General features: G+C 39.1%; 1 protein-coding gene and 1 pseudogene across 1 annotated transcript in view; both read left to right on the forward strand.

Annotated features, from left to right (window-relative positions):
- The window catches only part of NKAIN3 (sodium/potassium transporting ATPase interacting 3), a 621,971-nt gene that overhangs the window by 185,526 nt on the left and 408,922 nt on the right, over positions 1-27,523 (forward strand). The window lies entirely within an intron of this gene.
- On the forward strand, positions 11,319-12,411 carry LOC105724872 (large ribosomal subunit protein uL30-like 1; annotated as a pseudogene).

Consider the following 27,523-nt stretch of genomic DNA (forward strand, 5'->3'; position numbering starts at 1 on the left):
AATCTGACACAGAGAAGTAGGGTGAGAACAATTGACTGGAGTTAGGCAGCAACCGGCCTCTTTGCAGGGATCTGCACCCCGCATGTGGGCTTTGCATACCTTGGTGCAGTTCATTTTCACTTCGTGGAATAAGTGAACTTTCCTGTAATGCCAAAGCATTCCAGTCATTCCCAGGAAGACTGCTTTCTCCCACCTATGTGTTCTCAAAGTTCCGCCACGTTTTGTAGATTCAAATGTTATAGCACTTCTCATCTTCCATCTTTATGAACTTATTTGTCCTACCTTTCTGTCTCTCCTTTTAGATTTTTAAGCTCTTTAAAAGGAGGGTTGGCATTTTAATCCATTTTTGCAATCTCACTCAGAAGTAATAAATGTTTCTGTATGAGCAGGATCAACAAAATGTGCAATGAATAGTAAGTTTGGTCCATTATAATTCGATTTAAGAGACTGTGGTAAATTTTCAATCTATTTTAGGCACAGTAGAATGCTTATTAGCAATTAATATTGATGTTACCTCAAAAAATGTTGAAAATCAATTCAATTCACCTTGGAATGCACAGATACTTAGCAGACAAACAAAATCCCTCTTATGTTCTACACTATAATATTATAACAGTGCTTTTTAAGTCTTGTCATGGAAACTAGCAGACATGTTCTAAAATGCACCAAGGGTCGGTTGAATGCAAATTTGTTATCAAGACTCATGCCCTTAGACTGTATTCTGTGGCATCTAAATCTATGCACAACATGGAAAGTTATACCAACTATTGGTGATTTATTTGTTCTCCTTGCCACTAAAGATTAATCTTTGCCCCTAAATGCTGTCATTTTATATGCAATATCTCCTCTGCTTTGTGTGTATTTGTTGTAAATACTATAGTCTTCTCTCATCCATGGGAAATGTGTTCCAAACCCCCCAGTGGCTACCTGCAACTGTGCATAATATCAGACTCTCTATATATTATGTTTATAGTACACCTATGGTAAAGTTTAATTTACAAATTAGGATGAATAAAACATTAACAGCAATAAAGTAGAGCAATTTTAACAATATCCTATAATTAAAGTTATATAAATATGGTCTCTCTGTATCAAACTACTGTAATATTTTCAGACTGTAGCTGATCACAGGTAACTGAAACAGTGAAAGGTAAAACTCCAGAAAGCAAAACTGCAGATGAGTGGGCTACTGTACCACAGATACACACAAAGCTGGGAATATTCCTAGGACATAAAGAGGACAGTCACGGGAAACCTAGTGAAAGCCATATAAGTGATTTTGCGAATCACCGTGTACCACTGTGGGCTTCTTTAGTTTGAGAAATGAACCTTGATATTGTTAAGAGGTTAACAATGGAGGAACTGGGTGAGAGGTGTGTGGGAATTCTCTGTACTGTCTGTGCATCTCCCCTGTGGCTCTACAAATATTACGAAATAAAGCGTTTTTTTTTTTTTTTTTTTTTTTTTTTTAATAAAAGTTGGTGCAATGTTTGGAAAGTATTCACAAATTAGAATTCAGAAAGCTGGTACCATCTGACAACTCCCTGAGCTTGGGAGGTCCATGGAATTGTTGCTGATAACAGCATATCTTATCAAATAACTATTAATGTGTAATCTCTCTGTGTATAAGTATACTTAAGTGTATATATTTGGATTCACATAGAAGCAAGTTAGAAAAAAAGTCATTAATATTTAATTCATAAAGTAACATTTAAAAAATCAGTTACTATGTGGGCCATCTTTTTGTTCAGTGACATTTTATTGCCTGATAGAAGTATAGTGCTAAAGAGTATCTATCTTAAGTGCTAGTTAGAATGTTCTATTTGAAGATAGTAACCGATATGTCCTAATGGTATTTTAAATATTCTAATATAAGAAAAGCCTCCCATGATGGGTCAGTAAGATCCTCAAGTATAACAGTTTTTTTTTGACAGAGTTTCGCTCTTGTTACCCAGGCTGGAGTGCAATGGCGCGATCTCGGCTCACCGCAACCTCCGCCTCCTGGGTTCAGGCAATTCTCCTGCCTCAGCCTCCTTAGTAGCTGGGATTACAGGCACGCACCACCATGCCCAGCTAATTTTTTGTATTTTTAGTAGAGACAAGGTTTCACCATGTTGACGAGGATGGTCTCGATCTCTTGACCTCGTGATCCACCCGCCTCGGCCTCCCAAAGTGCTGGGATTACAGGCGTGAGCCACCGCGCCCGGCCCAACAGTTTTTGAAAAGCAAAATAGTTGTTTATTGTCAACTGAACTTTCCAGTTATTTAGTCCTGACTCTGAAAAGTGTTAAAAGTAGAATCTCTCTTGATATTAATGACATTTCACATGCCTAAATATATCATTCAATTATTTGCACCTTGAATCAAAGATATACCTGTGAATTATCCATCATAGAGATATTTAATAATGAAACTTACAATTTGTTTGCAGAAATAACTGAGAGTATAATTTATAGGTACAGATGGAATTGGTATTTCAATGTACTGAGCTTAGTATGTATGTAGAAGGAATTTCTGTTTTCTTATGCTGTATCCTAAATGACATTTTGCCTATTTGGAAAACATTTTAAAGACAGAAAAAATGTAGCATTTTCAACTCTAAAATGGGAAGGTATCACTTTACATCTTTATTATTTTCAAATATTCAAGCTCAAACATTTTTATAGATTAAAGAGATTAACTAAATAGAATCCAGAATTCTAAGTTTACTTCTTTCTTAAATTATCATTATTGTATACATTGCAAGTAACAGCATTATCAGATTTATGCTATAATTGTAAGATGCAAATGTATAATTACTAGAATTTAACCTCTCCAAAATGATATAATTCAACCTGATTATCCTGGCTACATAAATGCATGCTAATCAGCAAAGAAACATTTAAATAAAACAAGAATGTTAACAACTGCAGAATAAACAAACTTTTCAAGAAGGAAAAAAAACAAGACCAGCCTGGCCAACATGGTGAAACCCTGTTTCTACCTAAAATCAGCCAGGTGTGGTGGCACACACCTGTAATCTTAGTTACTTGGTAGGCTAAGGCAGGAGAATCTCTTGAACCCAGGAGGCAGAGGTTGTAGTGAGCCAAGGTCATGCACCACTGCACTCCAGCCTGGGCAACAGAGCAAGATTCCATCTTAGAAAAAAAAAAAAAAAGTTTTGAGAGACAGGGAAGCAAGGTAATTTCCAGGGTTTCTGGATTGGGTGAATCTCAGAGCCCAGTGAGAACAGGGACTTCAAACAAATTGGAAGAGAAACTTAATGAAAGTTCAAGTTAATAACGTGTCATTATTACTGAATGTTTTTGGACAGAGGAAATTGGAAAAAGCAATACAAGTTAGTTTTTTCCCCAAGTAATAGTTTAATACAATTATAAAAATTACTTTATATGATTTGTTACTAATGCAGTCATATCTACCTTTCTTTCCAATGACCATTTTTCTACAAAATATGTGACTTACATTTCCTTAATTTCATAGAAGTTCAGTGTTTTCTTCTCTAAGGTGGTAATATGTAGATACTTAGTACTCAGATGTCAAACAACTGAATTGAGAAAGTTCCAAAATAAATGTCTGTGCAAGTGAGCCATATGTGCTTGGGTTACAGGCCAATGACAGAGTTTTAACTAGTCCTGAAGTTTCTAGCTCATACCCTGATACATGAAAGGGCAAGGAGAGTTGTGTATAATACTGTATTCTTCAATGAAATGTCACTTTTCCTCAATGTGTCCTCTGGGTCAGCACATTAAAATCACGTTTTGCTGCAATGTCACCACACCAAGTTGCTGACTTTCTTGTTGCCATATGGCACAAAAATGAATTCTGCCACAGGATAAACTTCGGTCTTAAAGGCTTCATATCATGGAGTATGATGTATATTCTTCATTTGCAATCCATAGTTCTAACATCTCTGTCTCTCCCTCTTATATTATTAGCACTCACTCATATTACATGTGGATGAGAATTAAATAAATTGAAAAGGCATTACTACTGTTCTAGAGAAAAAAGAGAGATACCCTCATTTTAAAAGGTTAATCAGATCATGCATTTGTCTGCTTAAAGTTCTCAAATGTCTTTCCTGCTATCTGGGCTTAAATTCAAATCCATGGCCTAACAGTGGGCTACAAGGCTCTATAGAGGACAGGGCTCTGACCCCTCGCCTCACTTCTGTGTCTCCTCTCCAGCTCTATTGTGCAGCAAGCACAGGAGCTTCATTTTTATTTCTCAAAGGTACTTGACTCATTCCTGCCTCAGGACCTTTGCACTGGCTCTTGCTGCTTCTGCCTAGAAAACTGCTTCTTGCCTCCTCATTCCCAAGTCTTAGCCAAGTCAGAGATTTTGATCAGTGCTTTCCTCATACTATTGCATTGCATTTATTAAAATCTGCATCACCACAAAGAGATTACATACTTCTTCAGAAAAGAAAAATTGGAGAAATCCTAAGAATTTTGTGGCAAATAAATAACAGTCATGATCAGCAACCTTATGAAAACAAATGTACAACACCCTAAACTCCTATAGCCAATTTAAATTATCCTGAAATCTTATAAATCAGTGCTCCTTTTTGATCAGTGTAAAAACACTTGATACAAAAATACAATTGGCCCTGTCATAAACGTATCTGCAGTCAATATGTAAGCTATAACAAAGCATTACACTTTTCATTAACTAATTTTTTTACTGTTTAGAATTTATAAGACTTTGGAGAAAGTTAATTTGGAACTTCCAGGTCTCTCTTAAAATCATCTAAAATAGGTTGTATTTATGTCTTTTTATCTCAGTAAATTATGTTTTACATCAAAGAGAATAACCATGATGCTCAATAAATAAAAATAAAATATTATTCTATTGAAAAGAGTTTTTATTTTATTTATTTATTTTTGAAACAGGGTTTCACTTTGTCACCGAGGCTGGAGTGCAGTGGCATGAGTTCATCTCACTGTACCCTCGACCTCCTAGTCTCAAGCAATTATTGTCCCACTTTAGCCTCTCAAGCAGCTGGGACTACAGGTGCACGCCACCATGCCTGGCTAATTGTTTTTCTATTTTTTGGTAGAGAGGGGAGTTTTACTATGTTTCCCAGGCTGATCTCTAGTGACCCACCCACCTCAGAGTTTCATTTTTAATTGAGTTTAACTAGCACATTTTTTCTTCATTTTTTTCTTACATAGATTCAACCACAAGTACTTAGTATTTAACCAGAATCGTGATTCTAGGAAAAAGTGGTCATGTGACTTAAGAAAGATCATTTCATTTACTTGTTTATTTAACACCTGATATTTTGTCTAAATGAATCTATGCAACAATAATGTTAATTGAGTACAAATATAAACAGAAATTAGGATCATGAGAATAGGATGGAAAATATACTAACCAGGAGAGGTGAAATTTTAGGCAGAAAGTGATTCGCCTCAGTAGATCTCCATTTTCTCATTTAATCTAGATAAAGGAAGATAAGTATGATCCCCCCTTGTGTGCCAAACCAGTTTTGTTGTAAGAGGCAGTTGCATTGTGTTAAGAAGTGTCTTGAGGCCAGGTAAGAAAGAGCTCACCAGGGAAGAATGAAGAGATGGTTCCTTGAGGTCTGCCAAGCACACAGAATTTGGAAATGGCAGCAGATGTGCTGTGCATTGGCAATGCCTGGACAAGATTACAGTTGCCAGTCATTTTCTAAAGTTTCATCGTTATTTTTCTACTCACTATTCAGTGAAAATCATTTGCCAAAAGTGAAACCTAATCCAACTTCAGTATTTATTTCAGTTTTGTTGTTTATTTAATTTTAATACATGTATTATGAATGTATGGCCACCACTTCTCTTTCCCAATGTTCTTATAATTTGAGTTCTGCTTAATGTCATATTTATGTTCCTGGATAAGATTTCTGAAAGTAATTAGCATCATCAGAATGAATTTGTCATCCCCTGTCTTGCTTCCAATCTCTTTGCAAGCTTCTCAAAATTGGGTGAACTGATTCTGAGTAGTGCAACCCTAATCCCAGCACATAGTAGACATCTACTAGGTTGGATTTCTGCATTGCTCCCAATAATCAAATTTATTCTTATCTAACCCAATGTTCTGTTACTTTTCCTCAACCCCTGAATGCCTAGGATTTCTCCACCCTCCCCTGGCCTGTCACCTGTGTTGGCCTGGACCATAAGTCTTTATTGTTTCCTGAAATATGCTATTGATTTCTTCTGAGACTTCACACCTCTGAGCCTAAAACCCCATTCTAAAACAGTACCGATGGCTTAGTGTTCTGTGTCATGCCTTCTGATTTCTTATCAACGCCCATTCCCTAGGAATAGATTCTAATCTTGCATAATAATGACAATAATAGAAAACATATCTTGAACAAAGACTCTAGGCTGGTAGGCAATACTTAGAATTATCTCATCCTTAAAAACAATGTATGAAACAGTTATCCATCTTAGAGGTGGGAAAATGAAAGCATAGGCAAATTAAGTAGCTTTTCCAAAGTCGCAAAGCAGGTCAATGATACAATTGAACGTGAACCAGGTTACCTGAATATAAACCTGAGCTCTCTACCGCGCTGCCCTCCTGGACTTCCTAACATTCTGCTCTTGCTGGACAGGTTTCAGGCAGAGTGCACACACAGAGAAGATCTGCCTTGTCAGGACTGGTGCCCAACAAGACCTCTACATTGGGTCCTTCCCCTTTCATATCCCTTTACTGTTTGTATGACTCTATTTTTAAATATGTACAAAGAGTTTTGCTTGGCATTGAGGATATGTAACTCACAAGGCAGGCATGGTCCCTTCCATCCACCTGAGAGGTTTTCAGAGGAAAGAAACCATCACATAATTTTACAGAGAATTGCATATCTAGAGTTGTGATAAGCTCTACTAAGAAAGATTGCAGTATACAGTAAAAGTCTACAACAGGATGACCTAACCTATTCTGGCAGGTCAGAAAATTTCTGCTTTCCTCATCAACTTCAATGGATGACTCAGGACTTACTGACTGATTCATACATCTCTTCCCTTCCAGGTTCAACTACAGCAGTGCTTTCAGCAGAATTCTAGCTTTGAGTTGCACAGATCCTGGTGTGCTTTGCAGCTCTCCCAATTCACCGCAGCCTCTTCTTCACTAATAGAGGTTTTACTAAATATATTTATTAACATATTTCAAGCTACCATTACCTTATCAGACCTCTGCTCTGCTAAAATACTGAGCAATATTGTTTTATTGATTGAGTACCTACTGACGGTAGCAATATGCAGGCATGCATTATTCTCATATGACTACAGCTTTAATAGTCTGGAGGTAATACCGAAAGTAATTTACTGTCATCTATAGATGGCAGTTCAAGTGCTGTGGTACTTAGGGCTGCCAATTTGGAAATTCCAGTCTGCATACAAATGAGTTATTTAAAGTCTTTTCAGAACTAACTTGATAAAACAGGAAGGCAAGAAAGGCCACCACTGATCAGATCGCCATCCACAAATACTGTAAATGGGAACAGTTTCTTTGAAATGAAAGACATCTTTTCCATTATCTTAAGTTTTCTAGTGGAATATATGTCAGGGAATGAAGGAGTTTGTGGACATGCTGACTTAATTTAGTGTCTAAATCCTGAATCTTTTTGCTAACTGCAGATGCAGGATTTAGACACTAAATTAAGTCAACATGTTCACAAACTCATGCACTGCAGAGTTCTCCTGCATTGCAGTGTTCATCACATGACCTGAAGGAAGAATAGAGGTTTAGATAAAGAAAATACTGAAACATTGTCTTCCCCTCACCAGTGACAACCTTAAGATGTTTTATATACCACATTATTCATTATTTTATATTATCAAGGGAACAATATTAAAAAGAAGCAAGTAGAAAACCTACTCGCATACACACAAAAAATCATTTTATATTCATTGCTTTCTTTGGCCTAAATGCAGTTTTAAAAAAAACACTTAAGTTCTATAAATATGTGTAGATCTTGTTGATTCATTTTAACTGCTGGATAGCATTGATAGCATTCCACTGAATGAATAAATCACATTTATGTAAACATTGCACAACAGAGGGACAATTAGGATGTTTTCCTTTTTTTAAAATAAAAACTAGAACATACAGAAATTCAGTGAAAAATTTTGTGCATAGTTCCTGTGCTTGTCTAGTTTCTCTCAGATACACACCCATAAAACGTGGGGGAAAAACAAGTCGTGAAAAAAAGTGCAGTAGGATTTCAATTGTCTAAATCTTTAAAACTCACAAACATTGTTTATGGATGAATTTGTTCATGCTAGTGAAGTTCATAAACATGCACAAAAATGATCCACACCATCTTCAAGAGAGTGGATGCTACTGGGGAGGGCGGGTTAAGGGAGGAGAGTAGCACTTTAGCAATATCTGAAACAGCTTAATTCTCTAAAAAAAAAATGATCTGGAGCAAATTGCAATATGTTAACATCTGTTTGATCTTGGTGTGATAATTATGTAGATGTTGTATTTTTCCTATATTCTTAAATATGCTTGAAGTGTTTTGTAAGTTCTGTGAAAACTAAGTTTTACAAAAAGTTGTGAATGCTATTTTAAAAAAAGTAAAATCTTGTGTGTACCATAAGAACATTAGAATTACTGGTATGATGTCTTATATGCAAACATTCAGCTGTCTCTTGTTGGAAGAAGTATATATGAGTTAGAAAACCAGCTGTGAAAAATTATCAAATTCCAGCTAGTAGGAGGCTTCATATAACTATGAACCTAAGCGGCACTTTCTACTTCAGCTCACTGGGGGCCAGGTGCAGTGACTCATGCCTATAATCCCAGAACTTCATAGGCCAAAAAGGGAGAATCGAGGTTTGAGATCAGCCTGGGTAACATAGGAAGACCTTGTATCGACAAAATTTAAAGAAAAAAAAAATAGTTGGATGTGGTGGAGCATGCCTGTAGTCCCAGCTATTCAGGAGGCTGAGATGGAATGACTGCTTGAGCCTGGGAAGTCAAGACTGTCGTGAGCTAAATGCCACTGCACTCCAGCCTGCTCCAGCCTGGGTATCAGAGCAAGGCAAGACCCTGTCTCAAAAAACAAAAACAAAAACAGTCTTCAGCTCACTGAGCTCACTGGGGTGAAAGGGAGCTGGAAAAAGTGTCTAAGTGTCAGGAGTTCAGGGAGCTGACTCAAGTGCAACCTGACAGTGACAACCCAGCCTTAGTCCTGGGACGAACTGACCTTGGTTACAGACAAGATTCAACCCTTGTGTGGGAAGGAAGGAATAGAATCCTTTAATTCCACATGAAATAAAAACTGAATCAAGAATAGGGTGCAAGGAAAACCAGAGCAGAAGATCCTAGAAGCAAGGAAGGCAAAGCTGGGTGGGGAAGCCGTGCAGGCAGTCCCTGCAGAGGGAATCAGCATGCCTGGGTTTGAGTGATAGGCAAGTTATCAATTTTTCTGAGACTCAATTTCTTTATCTCAAAACAAGGGCAACACTGTCTTGAGTATATTCTTATGAAAGTTAAATGAAATAACATATGAAAGTACTTGGCACCTCAATAAAAGTTAGTATCCCCTCCACTCAGTAGGGTACATGCCTTCAGGTGTAGGTCAGGGAGAGGATAGAGGGAAGCTGACAGGCTTTAGTGGAAGTTGTCTCAAGCACTGTCTTAGAAGGTATCCAAGAAAAATCCCATTGATGCTTCCACTCCCCAGACCTGGCAGTCGGGTCCAGGGAAGGGTTAAACCATGCAGTGACTGAAAAGAGTTGCAAAAGAAGGAGGAAGGGACATATTAGATTATGCATACATTCCCCAAATTAGACAAGATGCAGCAGCCACTCGAGTCAGTTACACATGTTTAGGAAAAGCTTAGCAGTCTGACCACAGCAGTAAGCACCAAGGATCCTCATTCATGTTCCAGACACTGATCCGCAGTGCAGGCAAGGTGTTCAAGGGGGAGACTTGAATCTCTGCTGCCTGAGATGCACCAACACAAACTCTTTTGTCTCTACTCTCTGCTCTGTGAGGCTGTCTTATGCTGCAAGACATTCACTGCAATATACATTTCCAGTGGTCGATTTTGAAGACAAATAAGAATCTTTAATATAGGCATTCTCTATCTGCTGCTATCTTTGCTCACTGCTGCTGTTTAATTCTCCTTTTATTCAAATTAAATACCTTGCAGTCATTCAGAAACTGCCTTCTGTTGCCACATCTTCCTGCCGTCAGAGCAGTTAATTAGCTCTTGGCAGGTCTTAGCTTCTGAAGAGCTTGAAAGGATGATTTGTAATTGTGCTCTGAAGTGCAGCAAGTTGCTTCAAATAAACATGGTTTAAAGTCTATTGTTTGACATTTGTCAATTTTTACACGATCGTTTATCATTTTCATTTATTTGGCAGCAATAGAAAAATCTTATTCATTTCACATTCCTGAAGGTAGAGCCATCATCATTTCTTATACTTGAACAAAGGAAGACTATAAAAACCTGAGGAAAAACATAAAAAGGAAAATGGGACCTTATTGAAGCAAAAAGCCCTATCAAATCTGAAAAGGACTCCTCTATGGAAGACCTATACCATAAAATTGATTCTTATTGCTACTGTTACCTTTAAAGGGGTCAAAAATGGGAGACTTAGAAAGAATCTTTCTTATTCATCTTTGCCAGCAGAATGAAGTCCATTCTTCTTAGACTGGCATTCAGAACGCTGAGGGATTTTGAACTTGACACATTTCTCTGATCGTTTCTCCTGGTACTTGTCTGCATATACATTATGTGGCAACTTTTGAATACCTCTGTCTTTCCTTAATAGCCTACCTCAATTTTTACTTCTTTCTGAGTCCTTTTCCCTGCACTACTAATGGTCTCTTTTTCCCAGGGACAAATTTAGCAAATAAATATACTGAGCAAATAAATGCTCAGTTTAATTTGAATTCCAGATAAATAAAAAATAATTTTAATATGTCTATCTTGCGCAATATTTAAGATATATTTCTACTAAATATGTATTATCTTTATATTTGAATTTTTTCTACTGTGTCACCTGTTTTGTATCAGGCAACCTTACTTCCTTCTCTGAACTCTTGAAAGATTTATCTTCCTCACGATTTACTTGTCACCTGGCATTTCCAACCTAGTTTTGTTGTGGTCTTCAGTTAGATTTTAAGCTCATTGGAAACATGGTGGAATCCCACCTTCAGTTAGGATACAGAAAGGTATAAAAGATCTTCATTCATGTGATAAAACCCCAGAAATCACCAGACATAGAAACAAAAAAAAATTATAATTTTTCTTAAAGACATTGAAGGATGATGGGCACAAAGAACTCCTATGTGAACTAAGCACCAGAGGGCCAAGCTGTTGGAGGGGAGAACAGTTCCTAAGACTGTGGTCAGGGAGCACAGGGGAGCCACTTGCTAGAGAAGGGCAGTCTTTGCTCTGACAAACAGAAACCAGCAAACGCCGGACAAATCCATGTGCTGGCGGGTCACATTCGAATCTGAAGGAGCCTACTAATTCCCTCTCATAGAATTTTACTGAATAAGCAAAGATGGACAGCTGGATTGGCAAGTGGAGAAAGACTACATGGTCTTTTAGCCAGAAAACAAAGCAAAACAAACAAAAAACAGTTCTTACAGAGGAATAATGAAAAATATAACATAAGAAACAATGACAGCATAAAGATAATATAACCATCAGTAGCTGCTACACCGGAAAGATGGCGGAGCAAGAGCAAAGAAAAATCCCTTTGGTTCCAGAAAATCTCCTGAAAAAGAGGCAGGTTATCAAGCTCTCAAAGCCACTCAGGCAAACAGGCACTTTTGGCAAAGAAGGAGCAGAGGAAAGGAAAAGGGCCCAGGTTTAAGCAATTGGAATCATTCCTACATGATTCCTGGCGGCAGACGCGTGACAAGGTGCGTGTCAGACGACTAGAAGTGAAGCCTCAAGCCTTGGAATTGCCAGATAGACTTTCTTTGGTCTTTGTCGTACGCAATGACAGGATTGATGGTGTGAGTTTACTGGTGCAGAGAACCATTGCAAGACTTTGCCTAAAGAAAATTTTTAGTGGTGTCTTTGTAAAAGTCACTTCCCAGAACCTAAAAATGCTGTGCATAGTGGAACCTTATGTGACCTGGGGATTTCCAAATCTGAAGTCTGTCCGGGAACTCATTTTGAAACGTGGACAAGCCAGGGTCAAGAATAAGACCATCCCTCTGACAGACAACACTGTGACTGAGGAGCACCTGGGGAAGTTTGGTGTCATTTGCTTGGAAGACCTCATTCATGAAATTGCCTTCCCGGGGAAGCATTTCCAGGAGATCTCATGGTTCTTGCGCCCTTTCCACCTCTCAGTGGCCCGTCATGCTACCAAAAATAGAGTGGGCTTCCTCAAGGAGATGGGTACACCTGGCTATCGGGGTGAATGCATCAATTAGCTCATCCGCCAGCTGAACTAGGACCAGGTGCCAAACTGCAATAAATTTTTATCAACAAAGTGGAAGCATGTGTTTTTGGGTTTGGAGAATTTGTATCAAGTATCTTCAGAGAAGATTATTTCCTGCTTTATCTTTAAAAACTGGAAAAGAAGGGGTCAAAGAAAAGACAGTAGCTGGCCAGGCCCGGTGGCTTATGCCTGTAATCCCGGTACTTTGGGAGGCTGAGGAGGGCGGATCACCTAAGGTTGGGAGTTCAAGACTAGCCCGACAAACATGGCGAAACCCTGACTCTACTGAAAATACAAAAATTAGCGGGTCATGGTGGCCCATACCTGTAATCCCAGCTACTCGGGAGGCTGAGGCAGGAGAATCACTTGAACCTGGAAGGCAGAGGTTGTGGTGAGCCGAGATCACGCCATTGCACTCTAGCCTAGGCAACGAGCAAAACTCTGTCTCAAAAGAAAAAAGAAAAGAAAAAAACAGTAGCTTATGTTCATGGCAAGCACCTCTCATCACAATCCAGTTCCAAGGAAAAATTCCAGCGTTTTCTACATTGGCTGCTGCCTCGTCTGAAATCAGCACATTCCATGGAGGAAGGAGTCCTGCTTTGCTGCATCTCTTATCCTAGGGTTTAATGTTGGTAATGGAGTAACTCTAGCATTTGTACAAGGCTCCCTAAGACTCCTGCTGCAGTGGACAAGCCCAGGGACATAATTGAATCTGGTGATTCCTGGGGCCTTGTGAGAAAGACTTGAAATACACATAGGAGGAAAGGTACAAAAATAAATGTTTACTTGTCTCTGCAAAAAAATAATAATAATAATAATAATAATAATATAACCAAACCTTTTAAGTGCTAAAACACAAAAACTAAGCAATATCATCAACCTAAAATGTTGTATGCTATAAAAATATGTTTCAAAAATTAAGGTGAAATGAAAACATTTTCAGAAAAACAAAGATGAGAGAAATTGTTGCCAGTAGATCCGCATCATCAAAAATGCTAAGGAGAGTTTCTTAAACAAGAGATAAAGTGCCAGATGGAAATTCAGATCTACAATAAGGAATAAAGAACCCCAATAATGCCAAAAAAAGGGTAAATATAAAAGGTTATTTTCTCTTCTAAATTTTTAAAAAGTCAATTAAAATTTCTTATAGTATATAAGAGATATATGAAATATTAATTCAAGGTAGATCATGATAAGTTAAGCATGCAAATTGTAATTCTCAGAGCAATGACTATAAAAATAATTTTAGAAGTCATAGCTAAAAAGCCAGTAGAAAGATAATAAAGCCTACTCATTTATATCCCCTCCTCCCTCCCAAAACCACAAACTGGAAATTAAAAACAAAGAAACAAAGAACAGAAGAGATTAAAAAAGAATAAAGACAATGTGTCCCACTCATAGAACCTCAGATCTCCTCTATGAAAAGCACATTTTTCATGAGGTTTGTGGTGAGAATAAAGTAAAACAAAAGAAGAACATTATTTTGAAAAATTCCTCACACATGTTACGTCCTCACAATATTAATTATTACTATCTGTATTTTTGCTATAAATGACTTCAACATCATGAATGAATGAGAAAACCACGACATTCCCATCCCACCCCTGCTCTCTGTGGGCCCTTCTGTGAGACTTGGCTAGAAGGCTGTGCCTCCATGTTTATTTCTGTTCCAGACTTTTTTTCAACAGCTTCATTAAAATATAGTTTCAATGCCATAGAGTTCACCCAATTAAAGAGTATGATTCCATGATTTTAGTATATTTACAGAGTTTTGCAGCCATCACATAAACTAATTTTAGAATGTTTCATCATCCCTAAAGAAAGCTTGTACTAATTAGGATCCCGGAATCCTCCCTCAACTCACTGAACCCCTGCAGGTAGACTCCAGGTATCTGCACTGTGACAACATCCCACAAGTGACTCTAGAGAACACTGAAGTTTGACAACTTCAAAGGCACATGTTTGTGATGGGCTCCCACGTGTGATGCAGCCTAGGGGCCCTAGGAAACCCATGTTGATGTAAAATAAGAAGTTCTTGCTAAAGAATATGAACAAACATGTTATCTAATTTATATGAAGCACAGTAGAGAACAAGTACTGTGGTGAGATGGGAGCAAATTACAGCTCTCTTATGCATGGAGCCTCCGCTTCTGTGAAATAACACATTTTTCATGAGGTTCATAATGAGAATAAAGTGAAATAAAATAAGTAAATTTGGAAAAATACCTGGTACGTATCAAGTCCCCCAATGTTAATTATTACTATCATCGTTCTCGTTAATCGCTAAAGGATTTCAGCGAGGGTTGTACTAGGATGAAGTTGGAGCATTCTGCTGCTCAATTCTAAGACAAATAAGAAGGCTGAAGTTTTATAACCATGGCATTTATTTCAAGGGAATGCAGTGACTAAAAAATAGTTATATAAAAGCACAGAGGGAAGTGGCAAGACAGCATATTGTTCATCTTATTCAGATAGAATTTAGAAAAGTTGAGCTTGCACATTTGTGAAACTGTTATGTGGAAACATTGACTATAGCCATGTTTTGTTTTCTGTTGAAGAATCATAGATGCATGCACATGTGAGGCTTTTTGTTTCTATAGTGATTTAAAAGCCATCATGTCCTCCCTCATACAGCTTTTTTGAGTAACTTACCATTATTTTTTACTTCTATTGGTTTGTCCCTGTCTCTTGCTTTAAAAATAATGTGAAATTCCTGTGACCCCTTTAAGTCATTAGCAAGAACAAATAAAGTGGCTTGTGACACCGAGACAGGGGAAATGAGAGGCAAGGAAGAATATTGTAACTTCAGGATGGAAAGAAATGTGGTTTGACTACAAATGTAGAGGCAGCTTTGATTGAGGGAAACATAGGAAGGCATGGGAACAATCAGGGAAAACTATTATAGATCTCCTGGGCAGAGGAAAAAGTCAGTGCAGGAAATGTTCCTGCAGAGAGATGGGGAGGAAACAGCTGGTGAAATGTTAGAGCATCAATCACGTAGGGAAACACACATGGAGCTCAGCCAGGTGAGAGTGCAGGCTCCTTGCAGGAACGAGGGCAAAGATGTGCTCATATTTGCATAGTTCACACACCCGCAAATTCACACACGCTATGCACACACACACATGCATGTTTATTGGAGCCCTTTGCCAAAGACAGTGACAATGGCACATGTATTTTCCAATGGCAGTAAAAATGTGAACCTGGTGAATGGGATGAATGAGGATTGTAGGCTTTCCCTCTGTGAGCCAGGGCTCAGACAACGAGGGAAGAGCAGAACAGGCTGTTATTTTCATTTATTTCATGGCTCTCAGAAGGTATGTTCTCTCCTCCCTGCCTCAGAGGATGGGAAACTGTTCCCTCACAGGATGATTGCTTATGGCCATTCCTTTTATATGTGCATATATGGAGCTTCCTTGGGTGATAGAAATAGTATTGCTAGGAGATTAGGAAGCCTGCTTCATTATGTGGAGAGGGCTGCTGGGAGGTGTGTATTTCAGGACCTAAAAAGTACCACAGAGAAGGAAAATGGAAAGGAGCAACTCAGCAGTAAAACAGAAACTCTAGTTGTGTTTCTGTCAAGATGTAATCAATAAGGCAAGAACCCTGTGGGCACAGGCCAGAAGCTGGAAATAATAGGAATGACATTCTTGGGCCCAGAGAGGAGAAGCAGGACTTCCTTAAAAAGTCAGGGGATTAGAGCAATATTCAAACAATGCATCGTTTCCAGAGCTAACCTTGAACCTGGCCAGCAAACTAACATCTGTGAGCTAAAATCAATGCGTATATAACAGAATTATTTTTAGGTGAGTAGAGGTGTCTATTCCCAGAAAAGGCAAGCTCACTTCTGTCTGTTCTTAAAAGGGCACTAATCCCATCAGAAGGGCTCCACACTCATGACCTAATAACTTTCCAAAGACCGCATCTCCAAAAATCATCACATTGGAGATTAGAGTTTCAACATACGTGTTTTGGAGGGACACAAACATGTAATGGATAACAGTTATCATTGTTATTATTCCCAAGAGACACAGAGAGTTAATCAACTGGTAACTAGTAGAATTAGGTATCCAGCTAGTTAGTAGTAGGTCCAGTATTTAAATCAAGATGACCCAGGTCCAAAATCTATCTATTCATGCTTATAACCATTAGACTATGATGCCTCTATACAAAGCCAAGGTCATGAGCTCCAATGGCCACTGCTGAAATGATTATCTGTTACATTGGAAGAAAGTAAAGTCATGCATTGTGCCATAACTGTATGGATGGTGCCGTAAAATATATAATTCACAGAAGATTTTAAAGTATAATCCTTGAAATCCTTCAGATTGAGTTTACTGTCCTGACTCTGCCAACACTAAGTCATGCAACCATGCACTTACCATAGTCTGCAGCATGAAGGTAAGTGTTACTGTTAGTGTTATCATTATCGTTATTAATAATCTTTATTATCAATATAAATAAAGGAACACTTTGTCTTGTGTGCATCTGAACCTGGTAGTCCTTGAGAATTATCTGGAAAGGTTGTAAAAAATATTTATTTCCTGAGCCATACACCAAACCAAATAAACCAGATTATCAGGGATGGAGTCAGAGTTAGGGGGTTGCACACCAGTATTTTTCTAAAACTTCTCAAACAATTTTAAGTTACAGACAAGAATAAAAATTGCATTGGTCACCTAATACTCATAGAACTTTCAAAGTAGTATGCTGGGTATGATGTTTTGCTGAGCACCAAGGAGGTTCTTGTAGGGCACAGCACCCTGCCCTGTAGAGCTCTCAGCATAAAGCTTTATGGCGTGCACCAGGGAAGCAGCCAGGGCCTCCACTGTTTCATCTTCTAATCCGCTGTTTCTGCTTCCTACTGTGTGTCTAGTGTCACCTGCAGGTGCTAGCCTCATAAGACCATAAAATGTAGTGTTGCACTTGATATGTCACTCAGGCTCATTGTTCACCAAACCTGAGGACTTTGAGGATTCATTCCTGGACATGAGCGTTTCAGTGGGAAGTGCCTTAAATCTTTATGGATTAACTGTGTTATTATTATCACTATTATTAGAACTGTAGTTTATTAAGCAGCTCTTATAGCATGGGTTCTCTAACAGGTGCTCTACCTACATTATCTCATTTGGCCCCCAATGCAACTCAGCAAGATTGGAGCTATTATCCAAATTCTGCAGGGGAAGGAACTGATGCAGAGCCAAATCAACTTGCCCCAAATCACATGGCTTCTACATGGTGGAGCCTGAATTTGAACCCAAATCTGAGTTCTAAAGGCCCTGCTCCCTCCATCAGGTTCATACTGTCATGGTCAAGACTGCCCAGCTCTCACTAAAACTGTTAACAGCTTCTTGTCAGATCTGGGTTCACCCCAGATTGTCCTCAGTCTTGAAAATAAAAGTTCAGTTTTGGTTTCTGAGGGGAGGGGGCTGTCATGTAGGGACTAAGAAGGTTCTAGAAATATTGGATGTGCCCAACAGGAAACTTTCAAAGGTGAGAGAGGAGACAAAAGGTATCTATGGTCTCTGTGATCCTGAGGATCACGGCTTTTAGGAGAAGAGATGAGGAATGTTCCAGCCCTCAGGGACCCAGAGTAAATGTCCAGAAGTAAATAGACCTCAGAGATGTTATTTAACAATCTCCAACAGTTGCAGGATATTTCTACTCCCCAAGTTTTCCAGAGAAATTCTAGATAATAAGGAAACAAGTAAGAAAAGAAAAGGATTAGGAAAAAATGAGAAAAATCCCAGCATTTTCCAAAAATATTTTTGGAATTTAGCTTGATTTTATTTTGAATCAAAGATGTTTTTAAAGCAACACTTTGTATTTATATAGTATCTCTTTTCTCAAAAATTTAAATGGGACTTTAGTCACTACATAGCCACTATGCTGTACATGGACTTCAGTACTTCCTCATCTTATAACAGAAGGTCTGTACTCTTTGACCAATATTTCCCCCTTTCCCCCTCTCCTAGACCCTAATAAGCATTATGCTACTTTCCATTGCTATGAATTTGACTTCTTTTAGATGCCACATATTCCTGAGATCATCTCAGTAGATCTCACTTGTTCTCACCACACACAAAAAAATGATGCTGTGTGAGGATACGTTCATTAGCATGATGTGGTAATCATTTAAAAATGTATACATGTATCAGAATACCATATTTTATACCCTAAATACATACAATTATTAATCTGTCAATCATATTTTAATAAAGCTAGAGGGAAATCACTGCATGGCTTGCCATCATGTTACAGTATTTTCAGGATAAGTTGGGGGAGAAGTAATGAAGTAATTAACTTTACTATTTATAAAGGAAGCAATGTTTGAAGAAACAAAATTAAGGGATAGAGAAGAAAAGTGATTTCCAAGAGTCCTAACAAGAGGGAAAAAGTCAGACCAAGATATTTTCAAATTGGTCCTAGGAGAGGGATGCTTCAGAGCTGATGGAAAAAAGGCAGTCCTGAGTTGTACCCAGAAAATCATTTCCTGTATGACTTTGGGTCTTTCTTTAAAGCGAGAAACCAAATCCAAGGACTCATGGAGTCGAGTGAATAGTGATTAGCAGTAGGTCCCGAGAGGGAACTGGAGGGAACATGCATTTTCTCAGTATCTTAGGGTACAGAAAGTGGAAAGACAAAAGTGAGTAGTGATCAGAACAGAATCACTCTCCAGGGATATGAAAAGAGGCAGGAGAGGGCACCTTGACAGGGAAGTAACTGGCATCCCAAAAAAGTATAAATAGCCTCGCCTTCCTGAGCTGCCAGTTACTATAAGATAGTCGAGTAGTCATCTAAAAACCCAACACCTCATGCTTCTCATATTTATAATCATCGTATCATTGTCATTTCATGTTTACTGATTGCCTTTGTCACATGTAGTTCTAAATTTTTTCCTGATCTAGATATTCAGATTCTTTAATTTTAATTTCCTCTGACCTGGAGAATGTTAGTAAGTGTTCAAAGTGTCCTTTGCACCATTCCTCATCTCATCCTTGATGCTCCAGCAACACTAATGACCTGTAATTCCTAGAATACCCCTCACCACCTCTAACCTGCACACTCCACCCTCTTCCTCCTCCATTTGTCTAGTGGTCTTTCATTCATCCTGGAGGGCACCTCTCAGGTGGCACTTCCTCTGAGAAGCCTTGAGTTGGATTATGTATCCCTCTTATGTGGATGTAGATGTTCCTGTGCATAACTCTATCATTGGACTTACCACGCCATACATTCATTATCTATTTATTTCTATTATCCTGACTAGACCAGTGAGCTCCTTGAGGGCTGGGTCTGGGTCTTGCTCATCTTTAAATCCCCACCAGCTAGCACAGAGAGGCAGGCCCATAGTACCACTTGGTAAAAGTCTGTTGATTTGATAACCGATTGAATTAAAAAAGGATGAAATTTATAGGAAACCGTTACAAAAGGTTATCTGGAAATCGATAGCAATAACCAAAGCTTACAAATAATTCCCCTTCTCCTTATGACTTGGCAGAACACAAGACAAGGGGTTCACTAATCAAAGAAATTGTCGTATGCTTTGAAATATAGTTAAATGTTGGGTATGATAAAATCCTGTATTGGATTGAAAATTCCTAACTGTGAACAGGTTAGACTCCATTCAATTGAAAATCTAATTTATTTGAACCTCAGAGTGTGTTTACCGAACAGATCTGTGCTGTGCATGGTGGTTAGTTGCCCACAATAGCCCAGCAGCCCACAAAACCCGATGGAGCCCATAATGCATCTGAGCTTCTGTCCCCTGTGAATACCTCTCTGCTGTTTCTCTGCACTCAAACATATCACTGGCCCTGAGGCCTTGTCGAGATTCTCCCATCTCCCCACAATCATCCCTTCTAGGAAGAAGCTTTCCATTTCTACACAAAGCCTGCCTTTCTCCGTTGGTTATAGTTTTCTAGCCTCCTCTTTTATTCCCTCTCACACATGTCTTTGCTCTCTTTATTTTTCAATTCTAATGTTAATTTTTATTTCACACATAAAAGGCAGACAAAACAATATAAAACACATTTCAAGGATAATACTGAGTGAGCTTCAAGTGGGGCTTGAGTCTGCAAAAGCGGTGAGTCTGAAGGGAGAGGGAAGGCCATTTTGCTCTTGGACTGCATTGAAGGAAAGAATAAAGGAGACAGCAATCCCAGACTGGTGGCAGCTAATATCTTACTTCCACCAATTTCGATCATGCAAAAGGTCAAATTGTGCTGAGGGAGAGCTGTGGTGGGGCTGCTACCCTGAGGAGTTGGGGAGCGACCTCAGTGGCACACTGGGACGGAGCCTGGTGACAGATTGGAATTTCAAAGGGATAATCTGGCTTAACTTTGCCTGCAAAGACCAGCAAGTATTCCTAAATGGATTCAGGGAAGAGTGCCAGCCTTTGGCCTCAGGAGTCTTTCTGGTGAGAGATTCGTCACACCCAGAGTGCACAGTGGCCCTGGTTAGCAGGCCCTCCCTTCGGGGTCACCACAGACCTGCGTTTCCAGGGTTTCCTTGTCCCAGCCGGCCTGGCTAGAGTTCAGTCACACACAGACATTGCGGTTTGCCCATTTCATCAATGTTATTGTGGTAACATTAGCAGGATTTTTAAACCAGAGCTAGGCTTTGCCTTTTCATGGCTTTCTGTTGTTTTTGAAGAGGGGAGTCAGGATGGGAGGGGTGTTGTTGTTTGCTTGTTTTTAAATTTTTCAAAAGGATGTTATAATCTGGAGTCAGGAGAATTTGCATTAACTCCCACACTGAGCAGTGCAGTACGGGAGAAGAAAACCCACCAGAGACACCAGAGCAGTCTCTTCCCCTTTGCGGAGGATATGGTCCTGGGTCTGGGAAGGAGAGTAAGTGAAAAATAAACTGAAGGAGAGAATGTGGGAATTGCAAGGGCAGGGGGAAGAAGGGGAAATACTACCTTCTTTTTTTCTTTTTTTTCTTTTTGTTTTTAGCCTTCTGGGCTAAACATAACTTGAAGATTTTGAATGAATTTAGACAAGAAAAGAAACACTGTTGTTTTGAAGCAAATTGCAGCAGTGATTTTTAAAACAAAGAAAGCAGAACATTTTTAAAACAAAGAAAGCAGCATCTTTCATTTTTAATTCTTTATTTACAGGTTACTTAAATAAATAATTTAAGTAACTACTGTTGATTAAGAAAACTGTAGAAAGTTAATCACTACCACAAACAAAAAGCAGGGGGTGGATGTGTCCATTCTCCAGAGTCCTGCTTTGCAGAGTGTTGGAGTGTACTGCTGGGGCTCTGCTCACATGTGATGGAATGCACCTTGGCAGATTTTAGTCTGCAGGTCACTTTTCCCGTGTTTCTTTTTAAGCTCTTCAGGATTTTACAGAACTTTTGACAGTGCATAGAGGAAGGAGTCTCAGGTCGAGCAGATGCTCGGGCTCGGTCACTGGTGCTGGACTGGAGTGTGTGGTCCGGAAGCCTGGTTGCTGGCTTCCTCTTCTCCGTAGTAATCCCCAGGAGACGGATCTCCACTTGTAGTCAATGTTCGGGTGATAGATCTTTGTTTAAAATCTGATCTTTGGTGGTTTAAATGGGTAATATTCTGGTGAGTTATCAATTCTGTATGCCTCCTTATCCTACGGAGGTTGTCAGGGACAATAAGCTCTTGCTGAGTCAATAAATTAGCTTCTGCAAACCCAGATGTTGCTGGAGTCTTTATTCCACATTTGCAGCTTCTTCAAGCTCCTCCACCAGCCTCCTGTTGGCTGCCCCCTTTCCCTAGCTGGAACCTAGCATCTAGCTTCTTAACCCATCTTAAAATGGTCCCCTGCTCTCCATCCCTGTAAGTCAAGCTCCTGCATTATAACAGTACTCTCCTACTTGGTCTCACCACTTCAACACTGGCCCCCCGGATCTATCGTCTACCTTGCACAGTCAGCAAACAGACCTGTCAGTAGGCACTCCAAGTGAAGGGCTAACACAGAAAAACAGGTTGACGTGTCTGCAGCAGGTACACGGGTCAGTAGGTGCTGCCCTCCTGTTTCAAGCTCTGTGGTTGCTTCCTGTGTACTCAGAGTAAAGTCAGCCTTTCCCAGAGTGGCATTCATGGCCCCCTCTGATGGGCTCCTCCTGTTTTCCTCACTGGACCTATCTCTTGTCACCTCTCATCTCCCTCAGGATGCTCTCAGGAGGCTCTAGGATCCTTCTATGTCTGTTTCACTCCAGTCTTTCCCTCTTCCCAGGATGTCTCGCCCCCAGGCTTCTTCCTACCTCAACTCCCACCCATGCCGCTCATCCACTAGGTAAGTATCCACTCATTTTTTGCAATCATTCAGCTTGAAGGTCTGCATCTCCATAGCAGCTTTCCTCATTCCCCGTTAGCTGAACTGCTCCTGCTTTCTGCTCTGCGGGGTTTGGGGAGTGTGCAGATCTTAGTTATGAATAGCCCTTTTGTTGTGATTTTTAATAGGCAGCATTGCATCTTGGTTTGGAGCATCTGCTCAGAGCTGGATTTTCTGGATTCATATCTCAAATCTTTGTTTACAAACCTTCCAATCCACTCATTATGACATTGATATAGTGAATGGAAAAAAATGGACTCTAGGTTATCCCTCTGGATAAACGGAAACCTGTTCCTTTCCTTCTGATTCTGCGTGGTATTTCCTCTCTGCTCAGATGTGAATAGGGATCTAAGGTGGGGAACCTGGGTCTTGGGCCATCCCTTTCGGATGTAGCCACTGCGGCAGCACAAACGGTCACACAGTGGTATCTTCCATCACAATAAGCCAGGAACAGATTTTGGTTGGGCAGCAACAGCAATGGTGCAGGGAAAGGCTCAGCCCAGGTGTAGACAGGCATTTGCTGGGCTGTGGACTTAGTGGCAGTAGCGCCTCCCATCCAGCCAACAAATGCATTCCTGTACATAACCCTGTCTTTAAATTTACCACATTATACATTATTTACTGCTTCTGTTGATTCAACAGGAACTGTGTAGTCCCTGACTGTCAGGACCCACAGAGCCCTGCCCCTCCCAGGGACCAGAGAGAGGCATGGTCATGAATGCCCAAGGGTTGAGTCCTTGTCATGATGTATGCCAAATTCTGGTGCCTCCTGCTTGCTTGCTGCCCTCACAATGGGGACAAAATCCCAATGGAGAGAGGTTGGTGATGGTGGCAGTGAGAATCCATGGGTCAAATCTGAGGTAAATGTTCTTAATAAGGTCCATTCTGGAGAAGCTTTGGAAAGTGACATGGGCTCTGTATGTATAATTTCAAGATAGATGTGTTAGATTATTTTTATTTGCTTTCACCACATTGAGCGGAAAAGAACATTTTATAGCACTAATACCCTAAATCCTGTTTAAAAAATACCCATTCATTTATTCCTTCAGTAGATGTTTATTGTGTGCCCAACATGTTTGTGTAAGCTCCTATACTTGAAGGTCAGTAATAGAGCTTAAATTATACATATCTGAGGTCAGCTTTTATGGCCTTTTATGCCAAGAACTTTGAATTTCATTCTGTAAGATTGTGGAGCAAAGAGCACAACTGAATGGAACACAACTTTGTGTCACATAGATGATTCTGGCAGCAGTGCTGAGGATGGGGTGAAGGGAGAGAAATGTTAGGAGCCAAGATCAGGTAAGAGGCTGTAGTTTTCTTTCAGGGAGAAGAGACTAAAATCTAAACCGTGTCATGATGCTGGGAAAAGAGACGAGGGAATGGATTTGAGAGCAGTTTTGGAGGTTGACTTGAGAGGTTGAATGACAGATCAGATATGAAGCATGCAGGAAAGCGTATTAGCTTGAGTGAGCAGAAGACTGACAGTGTATTAACTAATTTTTGAAATAGAGATAGGGCAGGGCTGAGTGATCACAACAAGTCCATGCTAATTAGAAAAATAGTTGTAGGCTTTTTAGTTGAATACAAGCAGTACAAATGAGGGTGTCAGTTTAGGGATGAGATCAGGGTCAGAGAAAAGAGAAAATGTGGGAAATTGCTGGTGTATAGTTAAAGCTGTGAGAGATAATTAAATCAATCAAGGCTAACAAAACAAAAAGAGAATGCTAAGGACAGAGTCCTAGGGGCACCAACATTTTAGAGGCAAAATGAAATGAATCAGCAAAGGAGATTGAGAAAGTCTGATGAGTGGACAATTGGTTGAGACTAATAGAGTGGATAGTTCTAAGTGAAGAGAGTTCAGTAAGGGAGGCCGGCATCAAAAGTTAAGAAGGAAGGGACACTCAATATGTTAGTATCTGTTTAGCTCAAATAAGTATGATCTTTTAAGTTAATTTATTTTAATTTATTGCATGCTGAGCTCAGAGTCACAGGCTTTCTTTCTTTTTCAAAAAAAAATTCTTCGTGTAGCTCTTTTCATCTGAATGTTAGGTGCTCAAAAAGTTCATATATTAGATATTTGGAATGTTTCCCTATGGTAAGTCAAAATATTACTTGGATGCAAGTTTTATGTCTGGTGTAGCTAACCACAAGCTGAGTGGGGCATCCTGTGCGCTTGTATGTGACGTTTGACTTGTTATTCTTGACCTAAGGCAATGTGAAAAAGTAATAACTTTTATTACAGTTTTACTAACACAGAGAGAAAACTTCTGACACTCACCATGGATAGGAAAAGTGAAGAAGACATTATTAATCTTTGCTGGGCAGTTCCCCTGCCATTCTTATTACCATTTGCGATCGTCTTAAGGCTTAGTAAATGGGAACTGGCAACAACTTTATTCTGCATCCTTTTTCTGAGGAAAGACTGCAAGGTGGAAGAATGAAGGAAGTGTGAGGGGGTGGCATTTAAAATGTGATTGAAGCAGTTTTGGAAGTATTCTTGCTGCTTTTTAGCTATCTGATAGTTCAATGAAATGGAAGCACTCACATCCACAAAAACACTCATCTCATGTAGACCCTCCCTGAATCTCATAAGCACTGACAGCTTTGACACCATTACCTTCTCTTTTTTTTAATGGGGCTATGCACCGAAATGCCAGATTCGTGGACCATGCCAGAGCAGAGAGTTCACTATAATAAAAATAAAGGCCTGGACATTTAAAATATCACAAAAGGTGCATTTTTTCTCACGGCACTGAGGACTGCTGGCTCCCCCTTTACCCAGGCACTCACTGGTGATGGTCACCAATGAGCTTGAGATTGTAGAGCAGATTTGCTGATATACTAGACTCGGTTTCCAAAATGGCATGGGTTGTGCTAAGGAACTGAGAGGATTTTTGCTTTCTTGGTAATCAGCAGAAACTCAGAATTATGAGGTTCACTCACTGGATAAGGGACTGCACTTTTCATCGATGGCAGCAGTTGGAACCTTGAATAAATATTACCCACTGAAGGAAAGAGATAAAGGCGGTATGGATATTGTCATTCTTGGGATGGTTTCTAAAGTGAAAATTTACTCTTCTTTTTATTTTTAAAGGTTAAACAGCATTGCATGTTGTAATTCCAATAGTGATTTTATCGTGAAGAGACATGGTTGAATTTCCATGTTGTCTCAATAGCTGGTTTATTGCCTTAATGTTTTTAGTGATACTTCTGTTCGAAATTGTATTTTTTTAAGAGTTTTAAATATCTGCATTGTCAAATATAATCACAAAATACGTTTGAAAATTCAACAATTTATGGCTAGGTAGAAGGGAATGAGTTGAAAGCTACTAATAGTAGTGTCATTCAATCCCATTATCACCACACATCTTGCAAACCTATCACTTCATCCTAATATGTGTCCATTGTCATTCTTTCTAACCGCTCCATTCAGGCTAGTTTCATTGCCAGCTACAAATTACAAGTGCAAGTGGAGTTTAGGGTAGTATACCAGGAAAATGACAAAAAGTAAATCTGTCAAGGAGTCTGGATGTTATCAATAAATGTGAGAACTTTGAGTGAGTTTTGTAGCTTATCAGATTTCTGGAAAGGTAACTGGGCCACCAGGCAGATTAATTGGTCCATTTCATTGTCGGCAATGTTTTACCTTAAAATCTAATTGTTAATTTAATGAGTTAGACATTGCATTTTTAAACTGAAGTTTTATAAAGTTGGAGATCACTTTTGCTGAACAGAATTCAGTGCTGCAATACATTTGGCTATAACCCAAGCAAGTCTTAACTCAACCTTTTCCTATTCCAAAGACATCACCTCCTTCCCTGATTTTGCTGGTTCATTCACAGAGAATATCTCAGTGTTCTGGAAACATCCCAGGCTCTGCTTTACTTCAGTGCCAGCATACATAGTGTTCTATGTGCTTTGAAGGCATTCCTTCTTTCCTCTGCTAATTCTGACCTATCCATCAAGGATCTCCATGACTTCATAGCACCACTGTGCCTCTTTATTATTACACTTGCTTCATCATTTTATGTAACTGTTCATTGCCCCATCCCTAATAGGCAGCAAGCTCTTTGACAGCCAAAATTCTTCCTTTTTCATCTTCACATCCCCATTGCCTAGCTGAATGGGTAGTATATTATCTCAATAAATACTTCTTGAGAATGAATGAATACATGAGGAAATGAAGAAGATATATGGTTATTTAATATGAGTCTGTTGCCCTTTTTAGTCCATAAAAGACTTGTGGTAAAAGTTATCAGTGTTTAAGTTTCTTACTAGCCTGGAATTAGTAGAATAGTATCAGTAGAAGGAGCTAATGACATCTGAAGAGGCTGCTACTAATAGAAAAAAAATGTTATTGTGAGCAAATTTTTGCAAAGCTTGAGATGTTGAGGAATAACTACATGTAGGGCTGCATTAATCAGAGGGGTAGTTAGCTTGCAGGACTACAGACTATAGGTTCAACTGTTCCTCTGCCACTTATCAGCTGTATATTCTTAACCTCATGGTAACTATAGCTTCCACCTATGTTTTCTGGGAATATTCAGTCATATTTTATAAATTCTAGCAAAATGGCAGGCATGCTAAGTGTTCAATAAATGCTAGCTATTATTATTCCATTTATCATAGGATAATCATCTATTTGTTTGATTTGAAAATTTAAAATTTATCACACATTAAGTCTTAAAATGTGTTATGCAATCATAGCCATTAAATAAAAAATATATTCTTAAATCTATAAAATTATGTATAGCCTTCAATTATAGATGTACATTAACCTCAATTATCTGTTATGTGTTATATAAGAACATGTCT

The sequence above is a fragment of the Aotus nancymaae genome, unplaced genomic scaffold, assembly GCF_030222135.1.
Source record: "Aotus nancymaae isolate 86718 unplaced genomic scaffold, 86718_ANA_hifiasm-v0.15.2.pri h1tg000036l, whole genome shotgun sequence".
NCBI lineage: Eukaryota > Metazoa > Chordata > Mammalia > Primates > Aotidae > Aotus > Aotus nancymaae.